Source organism: Elephas maximus, chromosome 20, assembly GCF_024166365.1.
Source record: "Elephas maximus indicus isolate mEleMax1 chromosome 20, mEleMax1 primary haplotype, whole genome shotgun sequence".
Taxonomy (NCBI): Eukaryota; Metazoa; Chordata; class Mammalia; order Proboscidea; family Elephantidae; genus Elephas; species Elephas maximus.
This window is the reverse complement of record NC_064838.1, coordinates 78,418,217-78,431,497: the sequence shown is the minus strand read 5'-3', so window position 1 is coordinate 78,431,497 and position 13,281 is coordinate 78,418,217.

Below are 13,281 nucleotides of genomic sequence, written 5' to 3'. Positions count from 1 at the left end.
TCTTTGGATTCTATTCATTTCTTTATTCTGTCCTTAATTTCTTCTGTAACCCATTAGTTTTGAGCAAGGTGTTGTTCAGTTTCCAAGTGTTTGATTTCTTTTCCTCGATTTTTCTCTTATTGATTTCTAATTTTATGTCTTGATAATCAGAGAAGATGATTTGTAATATTTCAGTGCTTTGGATTCTGTTAAGGCTTGCTTTATTACCTAATATATGGTCTATTCTAGAGAATGTTCCATGTGTGTTGGAAAAGAAACATACTTGGATGCTGTTGGGTGGAGTGTTCTGTATATATCTATGAATCTGATTTGTTGATTGTGGCATTTAAATCTTCCCTGCCTTTTCTGAGCTTCTTTGTGGATGTTCTGCCTTCACTGAAAGTGGTGTGTTGAAGTCTGCTACTATTATTTTGGAGCTGTCTATCTCACTTTTCAATGCTGTTAGAGTTTATTTTATGTATCTTAAAGCCCTGTGGTTGGGTGCTTAAATACTTAATATGGGTATAGCCTCCTGGTATATTGTCCCTGTGATCATTATATAGTGTCTTTCCTAATGCTTTGTGGTTGATTTAACTTTAAAGTCTATTTTGTCAGAAATTAATATTGCCAGTTCTGCTCTTTTTGGTTGTTGTTTCTTTGTGTGTATATATATATATATATTTTCCATCCTTTGAGTTTTAGTTTGTTTGTGTCTTTAAGTCTAAGATGTGTCTCTTGTAGGCACCATATAGAGGGATCATGGTTTTTTATCCATTCTGCCACTCTCTGTCTCTTTAATTGGTCCATTTAGTCCATTTACATTTGCCATGATTATGCATAGGTATGAGTTTAGCACTGTCATTTTGATGTCTTTTTTTCTGTATGTTGTTGACAGTTTCTTTTCTCCACTAAGTTTAGGGGGCTGAGTAGTTCTTGTCTATACATTTTCTTTTCCCTTTTTTCATTGTTGTCAATTTTGTTTTTGCTGAGTCTTTATGTTTTCCTTGTATTTTATTTTGATCTATAGGATTATTAGTCTCCTTTGTGGTTTCTTTCATATTTACCCCTATTTTTCAAAGTTTATACCACACTTTTAACTCTTTATATTGCCTTGACTCTCTCTCCATATGAAAGATCTGTGATTACATTTTTTAGTCCCTCTTTATTGATTTAATGTCATCTTCTGCATAATTGCATCACTGTTTCCCTGTTTTGAGCATCTTTTTTATCTTGATTTATTTTTGTGATTTCCTTATCTGGGTTGATATCTGGTTGCTCTGTTCTGTGTTCTAGTCAGATTTTTATCTGATGTTATGGATTTTCTAACCAGAGAACTTCCTTTAGTATTTCTTGTAGTTTTGGTTTAGTTTTTGCAAATTCCTTAAAATTCTGTTTATCTGGAAATGTCCAAATTTCCCCTTCATATCTTAGAGATAGTTTGGCTGGATAGATCATTCTTTGCTGGCAATTTTTTTTTTCTTGCAAGGCTTTATATATGTCATGCCATTGCCTTCTTGCCTGCATGGTTTCTGCTGAGTAGTCTGAGTTTATTCTCCTTTGTAGGTGACTTTTTGTTTATCTTAGCCTCTCTTAAAATTCTTTATCTTTGGTTTTGCTCAGTTTGATTATATCTTGGTGACTTTCTTTTGGGATCTACCTTGTATGATTACTTCTGAGATTGTAACAGAAGCCTCATTTGATTTCAACTTCATTTTTTTTTTTTTTTTAATTTTTGTTACATGTGTAGCATGACTTAAAGAGTATTTTGGAGTAGTTAAAATTCAAGTCCCATTCTATCTCCTCTTTTAGAAATCTCATTACTTTTCATTCAAGATGTTTTAAAACATTTCCAGGAAAATATGTCACATTCAGGAAATATACCCTTTACAGAATACACTTCAGCTCAGGCTCTGTAGACTAACACGTATTGGCTCAATTTTGTTATTATTAATTCTATGATTCTATGCACTGTATTCTATAATGTCAACCTGTACCATTAACAAGACTTCTTTGAGAAATATATTTGAATTAACATTAAATTAATTTGAATTTGTATTATTTTTCTGTATTTTTGATCTTCCAATTTCTACCAAGATTACTATCAGCAACATGAATTTCCTAAATCAATGAGTTGAAGAAATTCTCAAATGACATTATAATTGCTATTTTACAATTGACAGGATGGGCTCATTCAACTCGCCAACAAAAATATCTAGACTTAAATTGGAAAAAAACAGTTTTTAGTTATTCCTAAATAAAAAAATATATATATTTAAAATCATAAAAGAGATTGTTTTAACAATTTTTTAAACATATGTGATACGAACATGAACCAGCTTAAAATATATATGACAATCATTCATGGCAATAAGAACCTTATGGCATAAGAATTTGTTCCAACCACAGTAATAATAACCAACTCTATTATAATATTATTGTTGTTGTTAGGTGCCCTGAAGTCAGTTCCGACTCATAGTGACCATATGTACAACAGACTGTAATACTGCCCAGTCCTACACCATTCACACACTGGTTGCTGTATTTGAGCTCATTGTTGCAGCCACTGTATCAGTCTATCTCCTTGAAGATCTTTCTCTTATTTGTTGACCCTCTACTTTACCAAACAGGATGTCCTTCTTCAGGGACATGTCCAAACTATATGAGAAGAAATCTCACCATCCTCACCTAAAAGGAGCATTCTGGCTATACTACTTCCAGGACAAATTTGTTCATTCTTCTGGCAGTCCATGGTATATCCAATATTCTTTACCAACACCATAATTCAGGAGCATCAATTCTTCTTCAGGCTTCCTTATTCATTCTCCAGGTTTTGAATGCATATGAGCCAATTGAAAATACCTTGACTTTGGTCAGGTGCATGTTAGTCCTCAAAGTGACATCTTTGCTATTGAACTCTTTAAAGAGGTCTTTTTCAAAAGTTTTGCCCATTGCAATAAGTAGTTTGGTTTCTTGACTGCTGCTTCCATAGGCTTTGATTGTGCATACAAGTAAAGTTAAATCCTTAACAACTTCAATATTATCTCAGTTTATCATGATATTGCTCATTTGTCCAGTTGTGAGTTTTGTTTTGTTTTTCTTTGTGTTGAGGTGAAATCCATACTGAAGGCTGTAGTCTTCGATCTTCATCAAGAGAAAAAAAAAAAAAAAAAAAACCTTACCACCAATTTGATTCTTATTCATAGCAACCCCGTAGGACAGATTAGAATTGCCCCATGGAGTTTCCAAGGTGTGCCTGGTGGATTTGAACTGCCAACCTTTTCATTAGCAGCTGTATCTGTTAACCACCACACCACCAGGATTTCCTTGATCTTCATCAGTAAGTACTTAAGTCATCTTCACTTTCAGCAAGCAAGGTGCATACCACAGGTTGTTAATTTGTCTTTCTAATCCTGACCCTGCTTTCATCTTCGTATAGTCTAGTTTCTCCGATTATTTGCTCAACATACAGATTGAATGAGTACGGTGAGAAGATACAACCCCAACACACACCTTTCCTGATTTTATACCACACATTACAGTATCCCCAAGTTCTGTTTGAATGATTGCCTCTTGGTCTGTGTATAGGTTCCTCATGAGCACAATTATTAAGTTTTCTGAAATTCACATTCTTAGCAATTTTATCCATAATTTGTTATGATCCACACAGTCAAATGCCTTTACATAGTCAATACAACACAGGTAAACATCTTTCTGATATCCTCCACTTTCAGCCAAGCCTCTGACATCAGCAATGATATCTGCCCTCACATGCTCTCTTCTGAATCCCGCTTGAATTTTTGGCAGTTTCTCCCTGATGTACTGCTGCAAATACTTTTGAGTTAACTTCACCAAAGATTTTACTTTGTTGTTTTATTAATTATATTGCTCAATAATTTCCACATTCTGTTAGGTCATCTTTCTTTGGAATGGACACAAAAATGGATTTCTCTAGGTTTGTGAGCCAGGTAGCTAGCTGTCTTCCAAATTTCTTGTCAGAGATGAGTAAGGGCTTCCAGTATTGTATCAATTTGTTGAAACATCTCTGTTGGTATTTGGTCAATTCCTGGAGCCTTGTTTTTTACTAATGCCTTCAGTGCAGCTTATGATCAAGAATATCATCAGTTCTTGATCATATGCTACCTCTTGAAATGGTTAAACTAAGACCAGTTCTTTTTGGTATAATGACTCTGTATATTCCTTCCATTTTATTTTGATGCTTCCTGTGTTGTTCAATGTTTCCAATAAAACCCACCCAACCCAGTGCCGTCGTGTCAAATAGAATCCTTTAAAATTACTACTGAGGCTTGAATTTCCTTATCCATTCCTTTCAGCTTGAAGAATGGTGAGCTTTTTGTTCCTTTTTGGTTTCATATCTCCAGGTTTTTGCACATGTCACTTTGTCTTCTCAAACTGCCCTTTGAAATCTTCTGTTTGGCTCTTTTACTTCATTTCTTATATTTGCTTTAGCTACTGGATGTTCAAGAGCAAGTTTCAGAGTCTCCTCTGACATCCATCTTGGTCTTGCTTTCTTTCCTGTCTTTTTTATGACCTCTTGCTTTCTTCATGTATGATGTCCTTGATGTCATTCCACAGCTCATCAGGCCTTTGGTCATTAGTGTTTGATGCTTCAAATTTATTGTTGAGATGGCATCCAAAATTGAGGTAGATACACTCAAGGTCATACTTTGGCTCTCGGGGACTTGCTTTAATTTTTTTCACCTTCAAGTTGAACTTGCATATGGGCAATTGATTTGTTCTACAGTTGGCCCCTCGCCTTGTTCTAAATGATGATATTGAGCCTCATTGCTTCTGTCCACAGATGTAATCAATTTGATTCCTGTGTATTCCACCTGGCAAGGTCCATGTGTATAGTTGCCATTTACATTGTTGAGTAAAGGTATTTGTCATGAGCAAGTCATTGGTCTTGCAAAATTCTATCCAGATATCTCTGGCATTGTTTCTATCACCAACGCCATATTTTCCAATTACAGATCCTTTTTTGTTTCTAGGCTTCACGTTCTAATCACTAGTAATTACTAATGCATCTTGATTGCGTGTTTGACCAATTTCAGGTTGCATAGGTTGGGAAATTTTTTTAATTTTTTTCTTCTTTGACCTTACAGGTTGGTGTGTATTAATAATGCATAATGGGAATAATGCATAATGGGAATTGACTCGACGGCAATGGGTTTTAATGGGAATGGGAATATATATACAGAATAAAGAACTTCAGACTTTGATATAGACAGTAAGATATATTATTATCTGTGAGATTCCCAAGTATCTTGCTATTAGGTATGGCAGGCATTAATGTTTGCAATTAAATGTTCAGTCAATAAAACATCAATTTGCCCAACCTCTTTAGAATTCTTGGATTATGTTTCTAGTTCTGTGACTATTTTACATATGCTAATTATTTGTTATGTTTTGAATAGTTAGCTTCCATTTTACCTTACTCTGCGTTGCACACAACAACAATAAATAAGAAAGATGGGTATAAGTGTTCAAATTTTCCAACTTTGTTCTAACTTTTTTTTTTTGGTCATATTGTTTGGGGTATAGTAGCTTTTTCATCATTCAGATAAATTTTAGAATGAGTTTATTTACTTCTTATGCTGGGTTTGGTCAGCAAGTAGGAACAACAACACAGGAAGCATCAAAATAAGAGGGAAGGACTACACAAAGGGGATATCAAAAAAGTTTGATAGTAATGGAATTTTTCTATATTTTAGTTGTAGTGGTGATAAAAAAGATTAGAAAAATACTTTAAAAATGTGGATTTTGCTGTGTGTAAATTAACTTCCATAAAGATAATTATAAATAATACATCATGTCAAATGAATATGAAGCTAATAATTATAAATTTATATACTTTAGAGTACTGTTTGGGTATAGCATTTAATAATTGCAATATGAGCAAATATTTCTAAAAGTACTTTCTATCAATTCTTATTACCTTGATGTTGACTCATGTCTCCCAGCATCAATTTTAGAATAATTTCATATATTTAATTTAGTCCAAGGAACAATTTTATTTTTCTTGAAATTTCCTGACCAATCAGTCCCTGATGGGTTTTACATTAATTACACTCTTTGGTCCCTTTCTCATAGTATCTTCCTCAAGATCAATATATTCATAAGTATTACTTCTGTTCAGCTTTACAAGTGATGTTATGAATCCTGTATTACACCTCTTAGGTAGATGAGGGCAGAGTGACTAAAACAATGTTTGGCTTACTACATATCAGTCATGTTATTTTAATAGAACTTCCAAACAAAAATGTCCTCTTTTCTTATATCATATACTTCCTGAAAACGGAAGGGTAACTGCAAAAAAAATTTTTTTTTTTTTTGAGGGCATTTATTGCTCTAAAGAATCCAAGGGATGGTATGTCAGATGAGACACAGAAAATAGGAGTCACGGAGGCCAAGAAACATAACTAAGTTGATTACAGTAGTGGTTCCCAGAAGCAAAGAGGGACATCATGCCTTGACTCAGGACCACACAGGGGGTTGCTACTGGGAAGAAAGTAACAACCAACTGGAATTGCATGAGAAGGCTTATGTATGGCAAGCAGAGTGGTGTTATCTAGCTTTCTCAATTTTCCTGGGTATTTGACATTTTGAATTATTCTGCTGGCTCAGAGTGTATAGGACTATCCCTAATTATTTGGTACTTTGTCCCCTGGGTGATTTGGATGGGTACATAGTTGTCCAGGAGGGTGAGGACCTAATAAGGGGAGTGGGTAGAGAGTGGAAATAATCAACTGCTCAAGAAGTAGAGCAGACTGGCATCCACCCAGGGCCTCAAAATGGTCGACATAGCAATCAAAGAAAATGATCTTGCAACTGACCTCTTATGTAAATATATATATATATATATATATATATATATATATATATATATATATATATATATAAAATTGTACTTTAGATGAAGATTTACAGGGCAAGTCAGTTTCTCATTAAATAATTAATATACATATTGTTTTATGACATTGGTTGCCAACTCCAAAACATGTCAACACTCTCCCTTTCTAGGCCTTGGGTTCTGCATTACTAGTTTTCATGTCCCCTGCTCCCTTCTCATCCTTGTCCTTGGGGAGTTGTGCCCATTTAATCATCTTTTGTTTTACAGGCCTGTCTAATCTTTGGCTGAAGGGTGAACCTCAGGAGTGGCTTCAGTACTGAGTTAAAAGAGTTTCTGGTGGTCATATTCTTGGGGTTTCTCCAGTCTCTGTCAGACCAATAAGGCTGGTCTTTTTTTATGAGTTAGAATTTTGTTCTACATTTTTCTCCAACTCTGTTTGGTGTTCTCAATTGTGATCTCTGTCAAAGCAGTCGGAGGTGGTAGCTGGGCACCATCCAGTTGTGCCAGATTCACTCTGGTGGAGGCTGTGGTAGTTGTCCATTAGTCCTTTGGACTAATCTTTCCCTTGTGTCCTTGGCATTCTTCATTCTCTCTTGCCCCAGATAAGGTAGGACTAACAAAGTGTCTTAGATGGCTGCTCACAAGCTTTGTAGACCCCAGACACTACTCACCTAAAAAACCTAAGTAGGATGTAAAACATTTTCTTCATAACTATGCTATGCCCTTTGAGCTAGACCGTAGTCCCCAGCCTTCAACCCAGTAATTCAGTCCCTCAGGGAATTTACATATGTCTATGAAGCCTCCATGACCTTGCCTTGGTCAAGTTGTGCTGACTTCCCCCAGTGACCTCTTGATATTTTGACTTCAATTTTGAGCTTGATTATTTGGGTAGCCTGAATGGTTGAAAAGACTTTCCGGGTATAGGGTATAAGTTGCCTTAAGCATTGGGTTGCTGTTGTTAGGTGCCGTCGAGTCGGTTCCAATTCAGAGCGACCCTATGCACAACAGAATGAAACACTGCCCGGTCCTGCGCCATCCTTACAATCCTTGTTATGCTTGAGCTTGTTGTTGCAGCCAATGTGTCAATCCACCTAGTTGAGGGTCTTCCTCTTTTCCACTGACGCTGTACTCTGCCAAGCATGATGTCCTTCTCCAGGGACTGATCCCTCCTGACAACATGTCCAAAGTATGTAAGACGCAGTCTCGCCATCCTTGCTTCTAAGGAGCATTCTGGCTGCACTTCTTCCAAGACAGATTTGTTCATTCTTTTGGCAGTCCATGGTATATTCAATATTCTTTGCTAACACCACAATTCAAAGGCATCAATTCTTCTTCGGTCTTCCTTATTCATTGTCCAGCTTTCACACACATATGATGTGATTGAAAATACCATGGCTTGGGTCAGGCGCACCTTAGTCTTCAAGGTGACATCTTTGCTCTTCAACACTTTGAAGAGGTCCTTTGCAGCAGATTTGCCCAATGCAATGCGTCTTTTGATTTCTTGACTGCTGCTTCCATGGCCGTTGATTGTGGATCCAAGTAAAATGAAATCCTTGACAACTTCAATCTTTTCTCCGTTTATCATGATGTTGCTCATTGGTCGATTTCTGAGGATTTTTGTTTTCTTTATGTTGAGGTGTAATCCATACTGAAGGCTGTGGTCTTTGATCTTCATTAGTAAGTGCTTCAAGTCCTCTTCACCTTCAGCAAGCAAGGTTGTGTCATCTGCGTAACACAGGTTGTTAATGAGTCTTCCTCCAATCCTGATGCCCCGTTCTTCTTCATATAGTCCAGCTTCTCGTATTATTTGCTCAGCATACAGATTAAATAGGTATGGTGAAAGAATACAACCCTAACGCACGCCTTTCCTGACTTTCAACCAATCAGTATTCCTTTGTTCTATCTGAACAACTGTCTCTTGATCTATGTAAAGGTTCCTCATGAGCACAATTAAATGTTCTGGAATTTCCCATTCTTCGCAGTGTCATCCATAGTTTGTTATGATCCACACAGTCTAATGCGTTTGCATAGTCAATACCCGTGTTTTGCTATAAAACACGGGTAAAAATTTTTCTGGTATTCTCTGCTTTCAGCCAGGATCTATCTGACATCAGCAATGATATCCCTCATTCCACGCCCTCTTCTGAAACCGGCCTGAATTTCTGGCAGTTCCCTGTCGATATACTGCTGTAGCCATTTTTGAATGATCTTCAGGAAAATTTTGCTTGCGTGTGATTAATGATATTGTTCTATAATTTCCACATTTGGTTGGATCACCTTTCTTGGGAACAGGTATAAATATGGATCTCTCCTAGTCAGCTGGCCAGGAAGCTGTCTTCCATATTTCTTGGCATAGACGAGTGAGCATCTCCAGCGCTGCATCCTTTTGTTGAAACATCTCAATTGATACTCCATCAATTCCTGGAGCCTTGTTTTTCGTCAATGCTTTCAGAGCAGCTTGGACTTCTTCCTTCAGTACCATCAATTTCTGATCATATGCCACCTCTTGAAATGGTTGAATATCAACTAATTCTTTTTGGTATAATGACTCTGTATATTCCTTCCATGTTCTTTTGATGCTTCCTGCATCACTTAATATTTTCCCCATGGAATCCTTCACTATCGCAACTCAAGGCTTGAATTTTTTCTTCAGTTCTTTCAGCTTGAGAAACACCAAGCGTGTTCTTCTGTTTTGGTTTGCCATCTCCAGCTCTTTGCAGATGTCATTATAATACTTTACTTTGTCTTAAAAAGGGAGGAAAACAAGAAGAATTCTAAAAGTTTTTTTAAGGCTGCTCCATAATTAATTTTCTCCTTTAATTGGCATTAAGACAACAGCCAAATCTGAAGGTTTTGGTATCTCTAACAATATCCTGGTGGAGTTAAAAATAACAAGAAAAAAGGCCAATTTATCTGACTTTCAAGATCTGCAATAAAAGATTTTTTCATGTATGAAGCACAATAAACATACAGAACTCACGCTTACTCAAGTAGGTATGAAATATCTTTATGGTTAGAAAAATCATGAAAATACAATGACTTTGTAAAATAATAAAGCTTTGAAAAAAAAACCTTATACTTTATTTCTATATCAATTACTTTAAAATAAGCTTATAAGTTGCATAGAATCAACTGGTTGGGATGATCAAAGCAAAGTCCCATGAAGAGGTGAGTTTTAAAAATGCCAGTGTTTTCTATGAGAAAATAAATTTTTATTTTGCCTATTGTAGGATTGATGTATTTCTGTTGCTCCAAGTAATACACTAATATTTTGAGCTAAGAATTATGTAAATAGCGAGAGATGCCTGATTTTATACTCTGCTGTTATTTCATATATTGTGCTTGTTTATTGAGATTTAAGTCATATATCATACTAAATATTTTTATTTTTCTCATCAAGGAGCCTGCATAGGTTGTGGTTGTTAGTTGCCATTGTATATACGTAAGACTGGCTATGAATACAAGGTGAACTTCTGCTAGAATACCACACAGCGGAATCTGGGAGGAACACTACATGTTGTAGTGAAGGACATGCCCCTCACTGTTCTAGGATGTGCCATCCACATATGCTGGGAATTAGAATATCACTCCTCCTGTTACTTGACTTCTGAGACTTCGCTACGTCATGGCGTTGCTGTTCAGCTCTTCTGTTTACCCTTTCTCCAGGGAATCCTGGAATACATGTGGTACCAGTCTATCAATTCCCTCAGTCCCCTCTTCTTTGTGGTAACTTTCTCTATTTGTGAACTTATATGCAGATATTATTTGACACATGGTGGAAGGGACCAGTTCCTGGAGAAGGACATCATGCTTGGTATAGTAGAGGGTCAGTGAAAAAGAAGAAGACCTTATGAGATGGATTGACATGGTGCCTGCAACAATGGGCTCAGACATATCAATGATTGTGAGAATGGCGCAGGAGCAGGCACTGTTCTGTTATACATGAAGTTTCTAGGAGTCGGAACTGAATGGATGACACCTAATAACAACAACAATAGTATTAAAATTACCCAGAACTATTAAATATTTTAATGAATCACAGATTCTTATTCTAACTGTAATAATATTTACTTTGTTTACTCAATCTCCTCAGTTAATATTTTCTTATTGCTTTTATCTCTTTCTCTCTGTCTCTCTCTTTCTCCGTATCTGTTATTTTCAGGAGCTGCTTTAATGAAAAATTACATAGGTGGATGAGACAAATTTATTTTCTTTGGGTTGATGGATATCCCTGATTTGTACCTTGTCCCTTTTGATCTGTATGATTACTGTGGTGAGGAACTCTTGGATGTTTACATTAAGCATGGTGATACCCAATATATTGCACATTCTCCCCTGGCTCTTTCACATCTTAGCCTATATGAATGGCACAAATTAGAATTCCATGGACCCCAACATTCACAGTTGTATGTGCTTTGGTCTCTCCCCATTGAATCATCTAGGAATGCTTTTTCCATGCATGTAGTGAAACAATAAATAAATGGGTCACTAAATAAATACTAACTCAAGAAAGAGGGCTAAATTTCTTAAAGAAAAAAAAATGTCAAGTAGTAGAGCCTCATGGTTCTCATTGGTTCAATAGCTCAGCAATATCAAAGTTAATATATTTGCCAATCTCTTGTTCTTAAATTAAATTCTCAAAAAATTGAAGTTCACATAGCAAGAAAGTCCAGGAGGCAGAAGGGGATGGCGAATAAATCTCCTTGCAGCTCCTCACAGGCCTCCCCTTTTTAAGGAAGCAACATGAATCTTGGCAAATCCCTGCCAGACTTCTACAAATCATTAACAATAGTGATTTAGATTTTTTTTTTAATTCTACTTTTTTTTTATTTTTTAAAGGGGAACTGAACTTTTCAGGTGGAAATCCAGAAATCATTTATTAAAATAGGAACTTCATTGTTTACTTATTTTTATCATGTTTCCTACTACTGAATGATAATCCCAGATATCCCCCACTGCAATTGTATAATAAACCTGATCAGACTATACCGTGCATTCACTTTGTGATGATTTTCCATTATTTGGTTTCAGCAATGTCACACATCTAAAATGAGCCAATTAGCTTGCTGTTAGTTAGCTTTTTAATTCATTTTTTTTAATTTATTTTCTCTTACAAACATTATCCTAAGTATTCACTACTTATGAACCCCACTACAATTTCTCTTATTTTAATTTGATACCTATCAGAGTGAAGTTTTACTCTCTGTCATCTCAGGGCTGACACCAACGAGTCAGAAAACTGACATTAAGAGGTAATATCGAGTAGCCGTTATGAGCATGGAAAATGGAGCTAGAACATTTGCCTTTGCAAGTTGGTTCTAATGCTTAAGATTTCCATGAGCATAGATAATTAATTTATCCTTCATGAGTTGAACTTGGATAATTTTTTTTACCCTCTCTGAACCTCTATTTTACCGTCTAAAATGTGTAAGTATTAATAGAAGCTACTTCACTGAGCTGTTGTGATGATTAAAACCTGAAGAGCGACTATGACATAACATTCAATACATGTGAGATATTATTACCTGGTAGTGCTCATGACCATCTTAACCTTCTAATTGTTTTAACTCTTTAAATATATTTATGCTCACATGACAATATAGCATGCACTTTTTTCTTATATTTCAGTGAACTGTTTTTATTCAAATTTCATTGGCTACACAGGGGATTATATTTTGTGAATGTGAACCAGAAAAATTATTTAGACTCTTACTAGCTTCAATAAAATTCTAGAAGTTTTAAAAAAATAATAATGTACAAAATACTTGGTAAAATTTGAGTAACATGCAACACCTATGTCCATTAGGCAGTGTAATTTTATCCTTGCCATATAACATACCTCAAAATTTTTTTTTAATTGAATTAGAAATTCAGCATGGTGCAAACCATGAGATTATTTCATTTTGGTTCTCACAAGTAGGATCAATGAAAATATAGTGCATAATAAATACTGACCAAAGTTTAGAAAAGCCAAACAAATGAAAGAGAGGCAGCAAAATTAATCCATCACAAAATATCCTGTTTTCCAAGGAACTATACGCACACACACACACACAATAAAAATGAACAAGTGTTTTTAAAAGTTTTTCATATAGATAAGAAAAGATAACCCCTGAAACAAAACTAATCATTATTAAACAAGAACAACCAGTGGGGGAAGTATTCCAAACCTGGGAGCCTTTACAGTTGACCTCAAGAAATTGATCTTAACTGGGGTATATTCTGATCTAGGTAAAAAGAGTTGATTAAAACAAAGTCAGATGCTGAGCTGAACTTGTGGATTGCTAAACTGTCAAGTATGTTTCATTAACAGGCATATGTGAAGGTAAAGGAATTAATGAGAAAAGAGTGGAACGCCAAGGTCTGGAATGGGGGCATTTGAGCAAATTCAGATAACTGACTACTTGACATCATCACAGACACTGAGACCC